Source organism: Triticum urartu, chromosome 7 (genome assembly GCF_003073215.2).
Source record: "Triticum urartu cultivar G1812 chromosome 7, Tu2.1, whole genome shotgun sequence".
Lineage (NCBI taxonomy): Eukaryota > Viridiplantae > Streptophyta > Magnoliopsida > Poales > Poaceae > Triticum > Triticum urartu.
Genome location: NC_053028.1, coordinates 104560744 through 104575703, shown reverse-complemented (window position 1 = coordinate 104575703; position 14960 = coordinate 104560744).

Below are 14960 nucleotides of genomic sequence, written 5' to 3'. Positions count from 1 at the left end.
TTGTTCTACCTTTAGCTCCTCGTTGGGTTCGACACTCTTACTTATCGAAAGAGGCTACAATTGATCCCCTATACTTGTGGGTTATCAGTGCGATAGAACCTCCTCAATCCCAATCGTATTCTCGGAAGCATACAAATTGCCGTAGAAATTTGTTGCCATATCGGCCATCTCATGCTCCTCTTTGCAAACTGAACCATCCGCACGCTGCATATCGACTATATGGTTCTTTGATTTATGGGCGCTGGCTTTGCGGTGGAAAAATTCATGTTGCTATCGCCTTCCGCAAGCCATTGGATGCGCGCCCGCTGATGCCACATAATCTCCTCTCTTAAGCATAACTCCACCATCCGAGCTTCTATACTCTTCTCCTCGGCAGATGGCCCTGTACGGTTTGGAAGCGAGCGCATCAACTAAAGTTTTTGGCGTAGAGACCTCAGTTTCTACCAGACCTCTCCAAAGGTGGTGCGGCCCCAACGTTGTAAGTGACTAGCAACAGTGGCCAGCTTATTGGATAATGCAAACATGGTCTGGGTTGGTCCCGCCGAGGTCCAGGCGTCGGCAAGAATACCTCCAAACCTTGAGTCACGCTCCCACATACACTCATAGCAGAACTATTTCTGCTTCACACAAACACTAGTGTCAGCAAGTTTGGTATCGAGGAGTATAGGGCAGTGATCTGACTTTGCCGCTGTAAGGTGCTCAATAGTAGCAAAAGGAAAAAGAGCCGACCAACAGGCTGAAGCCAAAGCTCTGTCGAGACGAACTCGGCAATAGTGTCCGTCGGCCACCTTCTTTTCCTACGTCCGATCCGAACCACGGTAACCCAGGTCGGCAAGTCCGCAAACATCCACATGATACTCAGAAAAGTTTTTTATTGCAACATCCAGGGAATTTTTCCAAAAGATACAAACTCCGCCACTGCATCCACTACTACCAACTCCAAAGCTAAAATCATAACCTAATGAAAAACGAAGACCTTCAACATGACTCTTTTGCAACTGAGTTTCAACTAAACACAAGATAGCAGGCGAACTGATCTCCACTAGATCGCGGAGTTTGCGAACTGTCGCGGGATCACCAATCCCACGACAGTTCCAACTTAAGACTTTCATTGGGCCTGGCGGTGCCCCGTCTCGGAGCCTGTCAATAACGCCGTCTTGTTCTTGTTCTACTTCACTGGTGAATTTGATTTTCTAGCCTTCTTTGCTCCCCCCGTCACGTTCAACGGTGTCACCCTAGTTAGAGGTTTGTTCACTAGAACCCTTTCACGTACTCTGACATAATCTCCCTCATAAAAGAGCCTTGGAGAGAGTTGAGTTTCCTTAACCCGACAAATGTGTCGTGCTAGTTGATCCACTACCTCATATTTCCTGTATAACTCTGGTATATTGTGGATCTGAGCCCACACATACAGGCCATTGAAGACATAGGAGGTTGGTTCCCGCTTGCCATCGTAATCTTCGATGAGTATTCCCATCCCTCTAAACAGCCAAGGTCCTCCATGAACAACCCTTCTTCCAATCCCCCAAGCAAAACATCTGGAAGATATAAAGATTCTTACCAGCCTCCCTATACTTGGGCACGTGCGCTAGCCCCCAAACTAACTTCATGGTTTCAAACATCGCCGATGAGCTAAAAGGCCTGGTCGTGTTTACCTTTTCGATCGCTAACCACCTTGCATCTGATTTGTACTTCTTCATATCTTCCTCCCCCACAACCACGTCATCCAACTCAACGTGAGATCGAGGTGTTGCAGCATCTCTTCCAGATTCTTCCCCTTCCATCCCGTAGAAGACAAACCCACTTCAGCCGCCATCTAGGGTTTTCCCCGTCGATTGCGGTCCAAACAATGGTTGAAGCCGTGCGATCCTCTCTGCTGAGACCCAGCCGCTGGCCAGGGCGGGCAGCTCGGCGAGATCGGACCGACGGACGGCAAAGATCTCTAGGCGGCGAACGAGCGCCGCCAGAGGCGAAAACCCTAAACTCGAGGGTAGATTTGGATAGATTGTGTGTCAAAATAAAAATTCACAAAAAAGTCTATTTTAGCTTTTGTGCCACTGGGCTTGCCCTGGATTGGGCTATGAGCGGGAGGAACAGAGAGGCTCCACCGGAAAAGCCTCACCCGAATGGACCGGCCAATTCTACGGCCCGTTGACCCTATTAAAACATGCTCATCATTGTCAAAATAAAATTCTCAAAAATTCTATTTTAAAATAAAAATTTCTGAAAAACTCTATTTCGAAATAAAAAATTGTGTCTATTATAAAATGACATGTTTCAAAGAAGATGTCCATGCATGGAAATAGATGGTTGTGGCTTCCGAAAAGGTATTCATATATCTAAAAAAATGTTCATTATTAATCAAATAAATGAAAGAAAATGGAAAATATGACAAGTGGTGAAATAAGACAAGGGATTGAAAAAAGTGAGGATATAAAGGAAAATAGCATAAAATAAACTATACAAAATGTAAAAGACATAAAACCTTGCATGTTTACTTGGTCGGGTCCATGCTGCTAGAGGGGTATGTAGTGCCTTTGTATTCCCTGGAGTAGGATTTGCGGCGCTATGAACACGTATGTTCTTATTGACGGAAAGTTACGATGGAAACTTTTATTGATATCAAGTAACACTTACACTGCTCACAAGATTACTTGTAAGAAACTAGGGGGTCATGAAGGACAAAATATGTTTACAATAGGGTTGAATAGGCAACTACACATTTTACCTTTCTTGGTTGATTTTGGTGATCATGGTATTGTGGTTCTCTAAAACACGCTAAGTGGATCACCTTTTATGATAAGATAAACAAGGTATCTAGCATGGGAACATGATAACTACAAAGTCAGAGACAAACGTATGTCCCCAAGTTCGCGCTCTTGAAAGGGGTGCTAATCTCTTTTGGAGAGGCGGGAGCCTAACAAAGCACTTCATGACATAAAAGGATCATCTTCTGTTTGTTGAGCTCAACCAAAAAATGCTTGAGCTCAGTCACTAAGTGGTAGACTTTAAGGAAGCCTTTGAATCTTCACAAACTAACCCTGATAACGATGCCTAACAAAGCCCTGGAAGCTATCGGTCAACACCATTCAGCCTGTTAAATCCCCAAGAGTAACATGCAATGTGATGACCTCAAAGGGGATTCAAAATTAGTTTCGTTGAATCATTGATTTGGGTTCTCTTTCTTTTCTTTCTAGGGCACAAATGATTTAGGGCATGGGGGGGAGTTTCTCAAGCTTTTGTGGGTCAATAATAGTTGAGTCTACATGTGTGTATGTGTGTTTCACCGCCTCAACCCGTACCCCTTTATGAAGGAACATGTGGCTTATATGTGGCCCACTCAAAAATTTGCATGCTATATTTCATGTGACATGCTTCCACACAAACCTCAAGGCAAGTCCATAGTATACTGGACCCATTAGAGTCCCACCCCAAACTGCCATTTGGACACCCAGGCCTCTCAGAGTTCTAGACCTCCAAATGAGTCCACTAGCTCTTGGACTCATGTGAAGCTCCATCCGGGGCCTCTGCTTGTGTCCTTTGGGTCACATAAAGAAACTTAACGTACTTGGGATTATCATCTATTTTCCGTAAAGGATTTTTATCTTGATCAGGGGTGTCTCCCACATTTTAGTTTATCATGAACCCCTCCCCCCCTCAATAGTCCGACTTTCTTACGACAACATCATATAAAAATATGATGATCCAAACTAGTCGGCTTTCTCCCTTTTTCTTGGGGGATCCCCAACTACACACTAATACGTCCATTTTGCATCATGCTTTTATATCGATATTTATTGCATTATGGACTGTTATTACACATTATGTCACAATACTTATGCCTTTTCTCTCTTATTTTACAATGTGTACATAAAGAGGGAGAATGCTGATACGTCTCCGTCGTATCTACTTTTGCAAACACTTTTGCCCTTGTTTTGGACTCTAACTTGCATGATTTGAAGGGAACTAACCCGGACTAACGCTGTTTTCAGCAGAATTGCCATGGTGTTATTTTTGTGCAGAAATAAAAGTTCTCGGAATGACCTAAAAATCAACGGAGAATTATTTTGGAATACTTAAAATATATTGGAAGAAGAATCCACGTCAGGGGGGCCTCCACTTGACCATGAGGGTGGGGGGCGCGCCCCCTGCCTCGTGGGCCCCCTGACGCTCCACCGACCTCAACCTTGACTCCATATATTCACTTTCGGGGAGAAAAAAACTAGAGAGAAGGATTCATCGCGTTTTACGATACGGAGCCGCCGCCAAGCCCTAAACTCTCCTGGGAGGGCTGATCTGGAGTCCGTTCGGGGCTCCGGAGAGGGGAATCCGTCGCCATCGTCATCATCAACCTTCCTCCATCACCAATTTCTTGATGCTCACCGCCGTGCGTGAGTAATTCCATCGTAGGCTTGCTGGACGGTGATGGGTTGGATGAGATTTATCATGTAATCGAGTTAGTTTTGTTAGGGTTTGATCCCTAGTATCCACTATGTTCTGATATTGATGTTGCTATGACTTTGCTATGCTTAATGCTTTTCACTAGGGCCCGAGTGCCATGATTTCAGATCTGAACCTATTATATTTTCATGAATATATGTGAGTTCTTGATCCTATCTTGCAAGTCTATAGTCACCTATTATATGTTATGATCTGGCAACCCCGAAGTGACAATAATCGGGACCACTCCCGGTGATGACCGTAGTTTGAGGAGTTCATGTACTCACTATGTGTTAATGCTTTGATCCGGTACTCTATTAAAAGGAGGCCTTAATATCCCTTAGTTTCCAATAGGACCCCGCTGCCACGGGAGGGTAGGACAAAAGATGTCATGCAAGTTCTTTTCCATAAGCACGTATGACTATATTCGAAATACATGCCTAAATTACATTGATGAATTGGAGCTAGTTCTGTGTCACCCTATGTTATAACTGTTGCATGACTGATCGCATCTGACATAATTCTCTATCACCGATCCAATGCCTACGAGCTTTTCCATATATTGTTCTTCGCTTATTTACTTTTCCACTGCTACTGTTAAAATTACTATAAAATACCAAAAATATTACTTTTGCTACCATTACCTTTTGCCACCTTTACCACTACTATCATATTACTTTGCTACTAAACACTTTGCTGCAGATATTAAGTTTCCAGGTGTGGTTGAATTGACAACTCAGGTGCTAATACTTGAGAATATTCTTTGGCTCCCCTTGTGTCGAATCAATAAATTTGGGTTGAATACTCTACCCTCGAAAACTGTTGCGACCCCCTATACTTGTGGGTTATCAAGACTATTTTCCGGCGCCGTTGCCGGGGAGCACAGCTCTATTCTTTGAGTCACTTGGGATTTATATCTGTTTATCACTATGAAGAACTTGAAAGATCCGAGAACCAAGATTTATCCCTCAACTACGAGGGGAGGTAAGGAATTGCCATCTAGCTCTGCACTTGATTCACCTTCTGTTTTGAGTAAGCTTGCGACACCTAAACCTGATTCGGTTATTAATTCTGATATGTCGCATGTTATTGATGATGCCACTTCTGCTATGCATGATACTTATGATGAAACTACTTCTATGCTTGATACTACTGTGCCACTTGGTGAATTTCTTGATGAACAACTTGCTAGGGCTAGAGAGAATGAAATTATTGAAACTGATAATATTGATGAAAGTGATGATGAGGATTCTCCCTAGATATGAATTGCCTATTGTTCCTGAGGGTTATGTTATGGATGAAGAAACTGCTAGAGACTTTCTTGCCTGCAATGATAGAAGTGATCTTAATTAAGAAACTATTAGCTAAGGTGAAAGAAAAATCTCTGAATGCTAGAATGAAATATGATCCTGCTTATGCTACTTCACCTATCTTTATTACTGATAAGGATTATGATTTCTCTGTCGATCCTGAGTTAATTACTTTGGTTGAATCTGATCCATTCTACGGCTATGAATCTGAAACTGTTGTGGCACATCTTACTAAATTAAATGATATAGCTACCCTGTTTACTAATGATGAGAAAACTCTCTACTATTATATCCTTAAATTATTTCCGTTCTCATTAAAGGGTGATGCTAAGATATGGTTTAATTCTCTTGATCCTGGTTGTGTGCGTAGTCCCCAGGATATGATTTACTATTTCTCTGCGAAATATTTCCCCGCTCATAAGAAACAAGCTGCTTTAAGGGAAATATATAATTTTGTGCAAATTGAAGAAGAGAGTCTTCCACAAGCTTGGGGGAGGCTTCTCAAATTACTTAATGCTTTGCCTGATCATCCTCTCAAGAAAAATAAAATACTTGATATCTTTTATAATGGACTAACCGATGCTTCCAGAGATTACCTGGATAGTTGTGTTGCTTGTGTTTTCAGGGAAAGAACTGTTGATCAAGCTGAATTGCTATTGAATAATATGTTGATTAATGAAAATAATTGGACACTTCCTGAACCAACTCCTAAGCCAACTCCAAAGAACAGGGGTATTCTATTTCTCAGTCCTGAAGATATGAAAGAGGCAAAGAAATCTATGAAAGAAAAAGGTATAAAAGCCGAAGATGTTAAGAATTTACCTCCTGTTGAAGAAATACATTGTCTTAATTTGCTGCCCATTGAAGAAATACATGGTCTTGATAATCCGACACAGGTAGTGAAGGTAAATTCTCTCTATAGATATGATAAAGCTGAAATCCCTCCTGCTAAGTTTGCTAGCCAATGTTTGGATGAATTTGATAACTTTATTGTTAAACAAGAAAATTTCAATGCTTATGTTGGTAGACAATTGAAACATAATGCTTATATGATTGAACACTTGAGTGATTATATGGCTAGTGTTAAAGGTGAACTTAAACTTATTAGTAAACATGCTTCTATGGTTACCACTCAAGTAGAACAAGTGCTTAAGGCTTAGAATGATTTGCTAAGTGAATTAAATAATAAGAAGAATGACAATGCTGTTAGAGTTATGACTAGAGGAGGTAAAATGACTCAGGAACCTTTGTATCCTGAGGGCCATCCTAAGAGAATTGAGCAAGATTCTCAGAGAACTAATGTAGATGCACCTAGTCCTTCTAAGAGGAAGAAAAAGAAAAATGATAGGACTTTGGATGCTTCTAGTGAACCTGTTGTTGATACACCTGAGAATCCCAATGATATTTCTACTTCTGATGCAGAAACACAACCTGGTAATCAACATGAACCTAGTGATAATGTTAATGATGATGTTCATGTTGATGCTCAACCTAGCAATAATAATGATGTAGAAATTGAACCTGTTGTTGATCTTGATAACCCATAATCAAAGAATCAACGTTATGATAAGAAAGACTTTGTTGCTAGGAAGCACGGTAAAGAAAGAGAACCATGGGTTCAAAAACCCATGCCCTTTCCTCCTAAACCATCCAAGAAAAAGGATGATGAGGATTTTGAGCGCTTTGCTGAAATGATTAGACCTATCTTTTTGCGTATGCATTTGACTGACATGCTTAAAATGAATCCTTATGCTAAATATATGAAGGAAATTGTTACTAATAAAAGAAAGATACCGGAAGCTGAAATTTCCACCATGCTTGCTAATTATACTTTTAAGGGTGGAATACCAAAGAAACTTGGAGATCCAGGAGTACCAACTATACCATGCTCCATTAAAAGAAACTATGTTAAAACTGCTTTATGTGATCTTGGAGCCGGTGTTAGTGTTATGCCTCTCTCTTTATATCGTAGACTTGATTTGAATAAGTTAACACCTACTGAAATATCTTTGCAAATGGCTGATAAATCAACTGCTATACCTGTCGGTATTTGTGAGGATGTGCCTGTTGTGGTTGCAAACGTTACTATTTTAACGGACTTTGTTATTCTTGATATTCCGGAGGACGATAGTATGGGTATTATTCTTGGAAGACCCTTTTTGAATACTGCAGGGGCTATTATTGATTGCACCAAAGGCAATGTCACTTTTCATGTCAATGGTAATGAGCATATGGTACACTTTCCGAGGAAACAACCTCAAGTCCGCAATATCAATTCTATTGGAAAAATTTCAACAGTTACTATTGGAGGTTTTGAATTTCCTCTTACTATTGTGAAAAAGAAATATGATATTCTTATTGTTGGGGACATGCATATCCCCGTTGAGGTAACCTAGTGGTATTCGAAAATTCTCCGGTTTCATGTTATTCGAAATGAGTTTGTTAACAAGACCTGATCAACCTTGTTAGTGGATTCCTTTTGATGAGCATGAGATGGATGAAGTTAGAAGGCACAACTCTCTGTACCCTCTTTTTACTTTCTGTTATTTATATTAAATAAAGAAAAAAAATAGTATTTTTCTGTCTATTTTCTGAATTATCAATGCAATAAAAATACCCCAAAAATAGAAGTTCTCCAAATGCCCTGAAAATTAAATATGATTTTTCTAGAATATTTGAGAATATCTGGCACTGAGAACACAACAGGGGGAGCAAGCACCTGGCCACGAGGGTGGAGGGCGCGCCCCTACCTCGTGGGCCCATGGTGGCTCCCCTCCACTTATTCCAGCTACCACACACTCCTTCTTCCTCCCCAAAAAATCACTAGCCAGCTCAAACCCGAGTCCAAGCTCATCTTGCTGCCATTTTCGATCTCTTTGCTCAAAGCTCCTTTCACAAAACTGCTTTAGGGGATTGTTCTTTGGTTTGTGACTCCTCCAATGGTCCAATTAGTTTTTGTTCTAGTGCTTTATGCATTGCAAATTTTTGCTGCTTAGGTGACCCTGTTCTTGAGCTTGCATGTCAAATTTATATGGTCAAAAGTAGTTTTAATGCATGATATATCCTCTAGGCACTTGTAGGAGTAATTGCTATCAATTTTGTTGAGTTTGGTTCACTTTTATTTTGAGTTACTAAAAATTTCAGAAATTTTTCAGAGGAAGAAATATGTTTAGGAAAATGTACCAAGGTGGTTCTTCAAGGAAGCAAGGACCCAGACCCGCAATACGTGATGCGGATGAGGAACCACCAAGAGAAGCTCAAGTGCGGCCTTGTGAATGGCCGTCAGAGGACTTCATGATTCGAGCAGGAATCAAGGAGGAATTTGAAGCATATGTGCGTAATGCTGATTTTAAGAGCTTCGAGGCAGATAAGTGCCACCAATACGATCACCTAACTGATTCCTTTGTGAGAATGTTCAAATTTTCATCTTCACGTAATTCTCACACTGTCCTGTTTGATCTTTATGATAAATCCTATACAATGGACTTAGAAGATTTTACCACTGCTTGTAAACTTCCATAGTGGGGTGATGTTAGTGAAGCTCGCAAATCTGAATTTAGAGATTTTCTTGCTAGTATAACTGTGGGGGAATCTAGAGATGTAACACAAGCCACCATAGGGAGCATTCATTTTCCTGCTATACATTATTTTGCTCTCTTCGTAGGAAGGTGCATAAACAGTAAAGATGAAGCATGTCACATGTGTGTACCTGATCTCAGAGTTCTCAGGAGCGCTGTTTTAGGAGATAAACAATACAACTTGGGGGCTATTGTTGCACGTAGGTTGCATAATAATTGTATTCATGGAGATTTCTTTGGTGGAATTTATGCAACTCATAAAGCTAACTTTCTTGAGATACCCATACGTGGATATGATATTGAGTTGCCTCCTACTTATTTAGATTATGATGCTATGGTTCGCCATCAGGTTGTTGAGAGGAACGATCAGTTCCTCCAGTACCGACTAATCTTTGACAGACGACGCACCTATCACGTCGCTCTCCCTGTGTAGCGACCTGACCTCAAACAGTCAAGTCTCTGTGCTTTAGTGTCATCCTTGGATCGATAATGCTGACACACACAGTACTCGAAGGATTTATAACAGAGGAGCAATCACACACTTATTATATCGAATGTCTCAAAAGAGAACTTATTACAATAATATGGCTTAAGGCCATCTAATGCGATAACATCGGAAGGCTTGGAAGATAAGTGAGTCCATCAACTCCAATGGCATAGCTGAGCTGCACGGCAATGACCTAACGAACCTTAATCCTCGTCTGAAAAGTCTGCAACATAATACGTTGCAGCCCGAGAACGGGTCAGCACATGGAATATGCTGGCAATGTAACACAGTAGGACAAGAATAGAATAATGCTATCACTACATGCATATTTGGCTGGTGGAAAGCTCTATGGTTATAATTTTTGCGAAAAGCCAATTTTTTCCTACAACAAAGGATATATTTTAATTTAACTATCATGGTGGTTGAACAAATATTGAGAAGGTAACCCCAACTCAATCCCAGTTGAAGTACTTAACAACCCAACAATATTAATTAAGAGTGATGAGATACATGTGATAACCCAAGTACTAGATACTCAAGATTGTCCATAACCGGGGACACAGCTAACCATGATTAGATTGTACACTCTGCAGAGGTTTGGGCACTTTTCCCCACAAGACTCGATCACCTCCGTTGGATTTCTCGCACTACATGGTGTTTGAGAAACGGATGACCGAGACACAGTCTTTCAGAAACATTAACTCTCTACTCCGGGTAGACCATACCAAATCTACAAAACCCACTACCTGCTGATCCACCTCTTCAAGAGCTTCAAGTAACTTACTCAACTATGCTAGAGCCCAGAATAGCTTGTGGCTGCACATGGAAGTTTCTAGCATGGATCATCTCTGTTCCCTTTGAGCCTGGGTGGCGGTCCATAGGAAGATCACATGGATACCCTGGGATTTCCAAAAAAAAACCCAGACAACACTAGGTTCCCCAGGTGCCTCAATCCACCCAGATGTTAATTTAAGTTGCCACCTTAAGTTGAACCATTAATTAATAACCTCACATCTATCATGGATTTCACTCAAACCCAAACCACTTCTACGAGCATAGCATAGCATAGCAATATAAGCAACGCGTAGAAGTAACTCCCAAGGGTTTGATAGTACTAGGGTAATAGGTTCTACCTCAACAACTACTTCCCAACCCACAAGTTAATGACGTCCTAATCATGCAATGTTTGAGGATTGGAACTAATGCATAAAAACTGGGTATGAAAAGAGTATGATCAATGTGTTACTTGCCTTGCTGACGATCCACGAAACCTAGAGACTCGTAGTAACACGCTTCGCACTCCGGGTGTTCTATCGCAAACAAATAATAGCATACATAAGCAACAAGCAAAGATGCACAAGAAAAACTCAAATACGAGGTGTTGACCAGAAAGTTCAACTTACACTAGTAGAAAAAGGGCCTTTAGTCCCGGTTCATAAGGGGCCTTTAGTCCCGGTTCTGGAACCGGGACTAAAGGGTCGGTACTAAAGCCTCCCCTTTAGTCCTGGTTCTAACTGGAACCGGGACTAAAGGCCCTCCACGTGGCCGCTGCCTGGAGGTCCACCTTTAGTCCTGGTTGGTAACACCAACCGGTACTAAAGGAAATTTTATGTTTTTTTTGAATTTTTTTTGAATTTCAAATTTCTGAATTATTTTAACCTCTAATCTCTAATCACCCCTCATCACTGCTCAATTTAACCTTTAATCTCTAATCACCCCTCATCATTACAAATCATCTAACTTCCCAAACGGTCACCCATCCTCTCACTACTCCAGCCTGAGTACGCTTAACTTCCGGGTTCTATTCTCCCTCGTTTCCAAGTCTGCACTTGTTGTTTTCCTGACAATAGTAAGATGTCAATCCTATTAACCCTCAGGAATTTAGCTTGAGCATGAAGTCACACATTTCACTGTTTGAGTTTGAAACTATTGTTTTAAAAATCAATAATTATTTAGGAACACTAATATTTCTTGAATAAGTAGTTTGACCACAGTTTGACCACAGTTTGACCATAGTTGACCAAAATTCAAAAAAACTAAAATAATTATTTAGTAACACTAATATTCTTGAATAATTATTTAGTAACACTAATACTTCTTGAATAAGTAGTTTGACCATAGTTTGACCAGATTTAACAAAAATTCAAAAAAAACTGAAATTTGAGCATAACTTTTTTTCCTTTTAGAATTTGAGGATTCTAAAAATTTGCAAACAGGCCGTATATAAAGGGGGAGGGGGGCGACTTGGAGGAGGGGGCAAGGCGCGGCGGAGGCGGAGTCCGGAGTCCGAGCTCCGCGGCGGCGGCGGTCGCGCGTGGGAAGGCGGCGGCGGCTTGGGCGGGCGGCCCGGCTGGGTTCGGCCCAGTCGGCTGGAGATTTTTTTTAAACAATTTCGCCGATAGAAATAAAATCCTAGAAAATAAAATAAAAATCTAAAAATGCCAAAACAAATTTTCACCGTCTAAATAAAATATTTAGAACGAGATGAACATTTTATTGGCTCTAAAATGCAATTTCGAAAACGTGCAATTTTTCTAATGCAAATAAAATCCAAATAAAATCGAATAAAATCAAAATAAATGATTTTAATATTTTTCCTCCAATATTTCAATTATTTTGGAGAAGTCATATTATCTCCTCTCTTATATTTTAATACGAAATATTTTTCGGAGAGAAAAATTATTAAAATCAAAATCCTCGTTTCATTATTTGACAAGAATCAAATATGAAAACCTGGAAATCCCCAACTCTCTCGGAGGGTCCTTGAGTTGCTTAGGATTTCAAGGATTGCGAAAACGAAAACGCAATAAAATATGATATGCATGCATGACCTATGTATAACATTCCAAATTGAAAATTTGGGATGTTACACCCTGCTCCTACCTTCTTTGACTTTCAGGCAAATGGGAGGTATTTTATAACCAGGGATGAGGCGACCGAGTACAAGAGGAGGGCAGAGACAACTCGCCTCCAAGTTGCAGCTCATCAGGCAATTGCCGCTGCATCTCAGTACGACCCCAACTACAACTTTGGATATCCGCCAGGCCAGCCGTGGCCATAGACCAACTTAGGCCCAAAGCCTAAGCTTGGGGGAGTACGTATTTCTCACCGACATTACATTTATGTTCACACACTCATGCTAGTTGTCGGTGCTCATACTTTTTCACTATATCATCCATGCTAGTTTATTCTCCCCTTTTATGCTTTCTTCTTGTGTGTTTGATAAACCTTAAGAAAAACAAAAAATATATAGTTGTAGCTTTTAGTTAGTTTACTTTCCATGCCTGTAGTAGTAGTAATTAAAAATAAAACCCAAAAAGATTTCTCGTTCTTCTTTTGCTTGTTGGGAGCTTTCCCGTGTAAATAGTTTTATTTCTTTCTTGTTCTTTGGGGGTTGAGAGGAGAAGACCATAATGAAAATGTTAAAGTGGCTCCCATATGCATTATTGTTGATCTAACAAAGAGCCCATATTACCTTGTCTTCTCTCTTGAATTGTATGCTTACAGATTACAGCTTAGTCCAATGCACGGGCACTATTATTATTATCCACACTATTCGGTCGTGCAAGTGAAAGGCAATAATGATGATTATATGATGAACTTATTGAGATGAGAAAAGCTGGCATGAACTCGACCTCTCTTGTTTTTTGTAAATATGATTAGTTCATCGTTCCTGATTCAGCCTATTATGAATAAACATGTTTGCAATGACAATTAGAGATTGTAGTTGCTTATGCCATGCTTAATTAGCTAGGAGCTTATAATGGTTTACCTTGCGTGCCAACATGCTATTAAAATGGTTGTGATCTGGTATGATAGGGTGGTATCCTCTTTTGAACGATTCGAGTGGCTTGACTTGGCACATGTTCACGCATGTAGTTGAAACAAAATCAACATAGCCTCTACGATATTTATGTTCATGGTGCATTATATCCTACTCATGCTTGCATCCAGTGTTGATTAATTTTAATGCATGTTCATGACTGTTGTCGCTCTCTAGCTGGTCGCTTCCCAGTCTTTTTCCAGCCTTCACTTGTACTAAGCGGGAATACTTCTTGTGCATCCAATTTCATAAACCCCAAAGTTGTTCCATATGATTCGACCATACCTACCTATCACTACAAGAAATATGTCAACTTATGACCACCACTATTGGTCACTGAATGGTCACAAATTTCCATTTATGACCTTTTTGTGACCAAAAACATAAGGTCAAAAGCTGGGCGTCGTAAACTGACTATAGCGACCTTTCTTCTGGAATGGTCGCAAACGTTTATGACCAAAATATGTCCACTGTGGCGTTTTGGTCACTAGCAACCTCTCCAGGCCACGTAGGCATCCAGCGTGGCAAGCTGATGTGGCACAAGATTCAGCCCGGTCCAATTCATTTTCTACATGGGCCTAGCCCAACAATTCGGCCTTTTTATATATTTTTTCTGTCAATTTTTTATCGGCTTCATGGGCCAGGCCCAACAATTTAGCCTTGTTACTTTTTGAGATTCATGCAATTTTTTTGGCCTTTGAGCTTTTTGCAGTCCATTTCTTTTTTATGTAAGACATTTCATTTCATTTTTAAAATTGTTCAATGCTTGTTGGTATGTGGCCTGTTTCAACCCAATATTATTTGTCCAGTTTGGCCCAAGCAGACTTTAGCCCAATCACACACATACATCCAACATTATTTCATTCAAATTAGGAAAACTCCCAGGTTTACATAACACAAAAAGAAAATATCTCCCAGGTTTACATAACACAAAAAATCATCTCAGGAATAAATTTCCTTACACAGGAATATACGATAAGAAAAAATGATGGCACATCTGCTACTATCAAAACAACACAATGTACTTTTTTTAACGGAACAGTACAATGGATTTCATTGCTCTCTCTTATGCGACATGCTCCAGCTGCCACAACTTGCCATCCTACAATGAGAGAGATATAACATTAGTGGAGCAAACTGTTGTCCAGGCACATGATCCATGAAGCAAGAGAAGAACACATTCTACGCAACTTTTGATAACACAATTTGGATTAAACAAGAGATTATGCTTAGCTAACTTAGAAACAAGTACTGCCTATGATGCATGTCTATCTATGTGCATTGCATTTTACTTTGTTCAAAAGTAGAAGCTAGATGTCCAT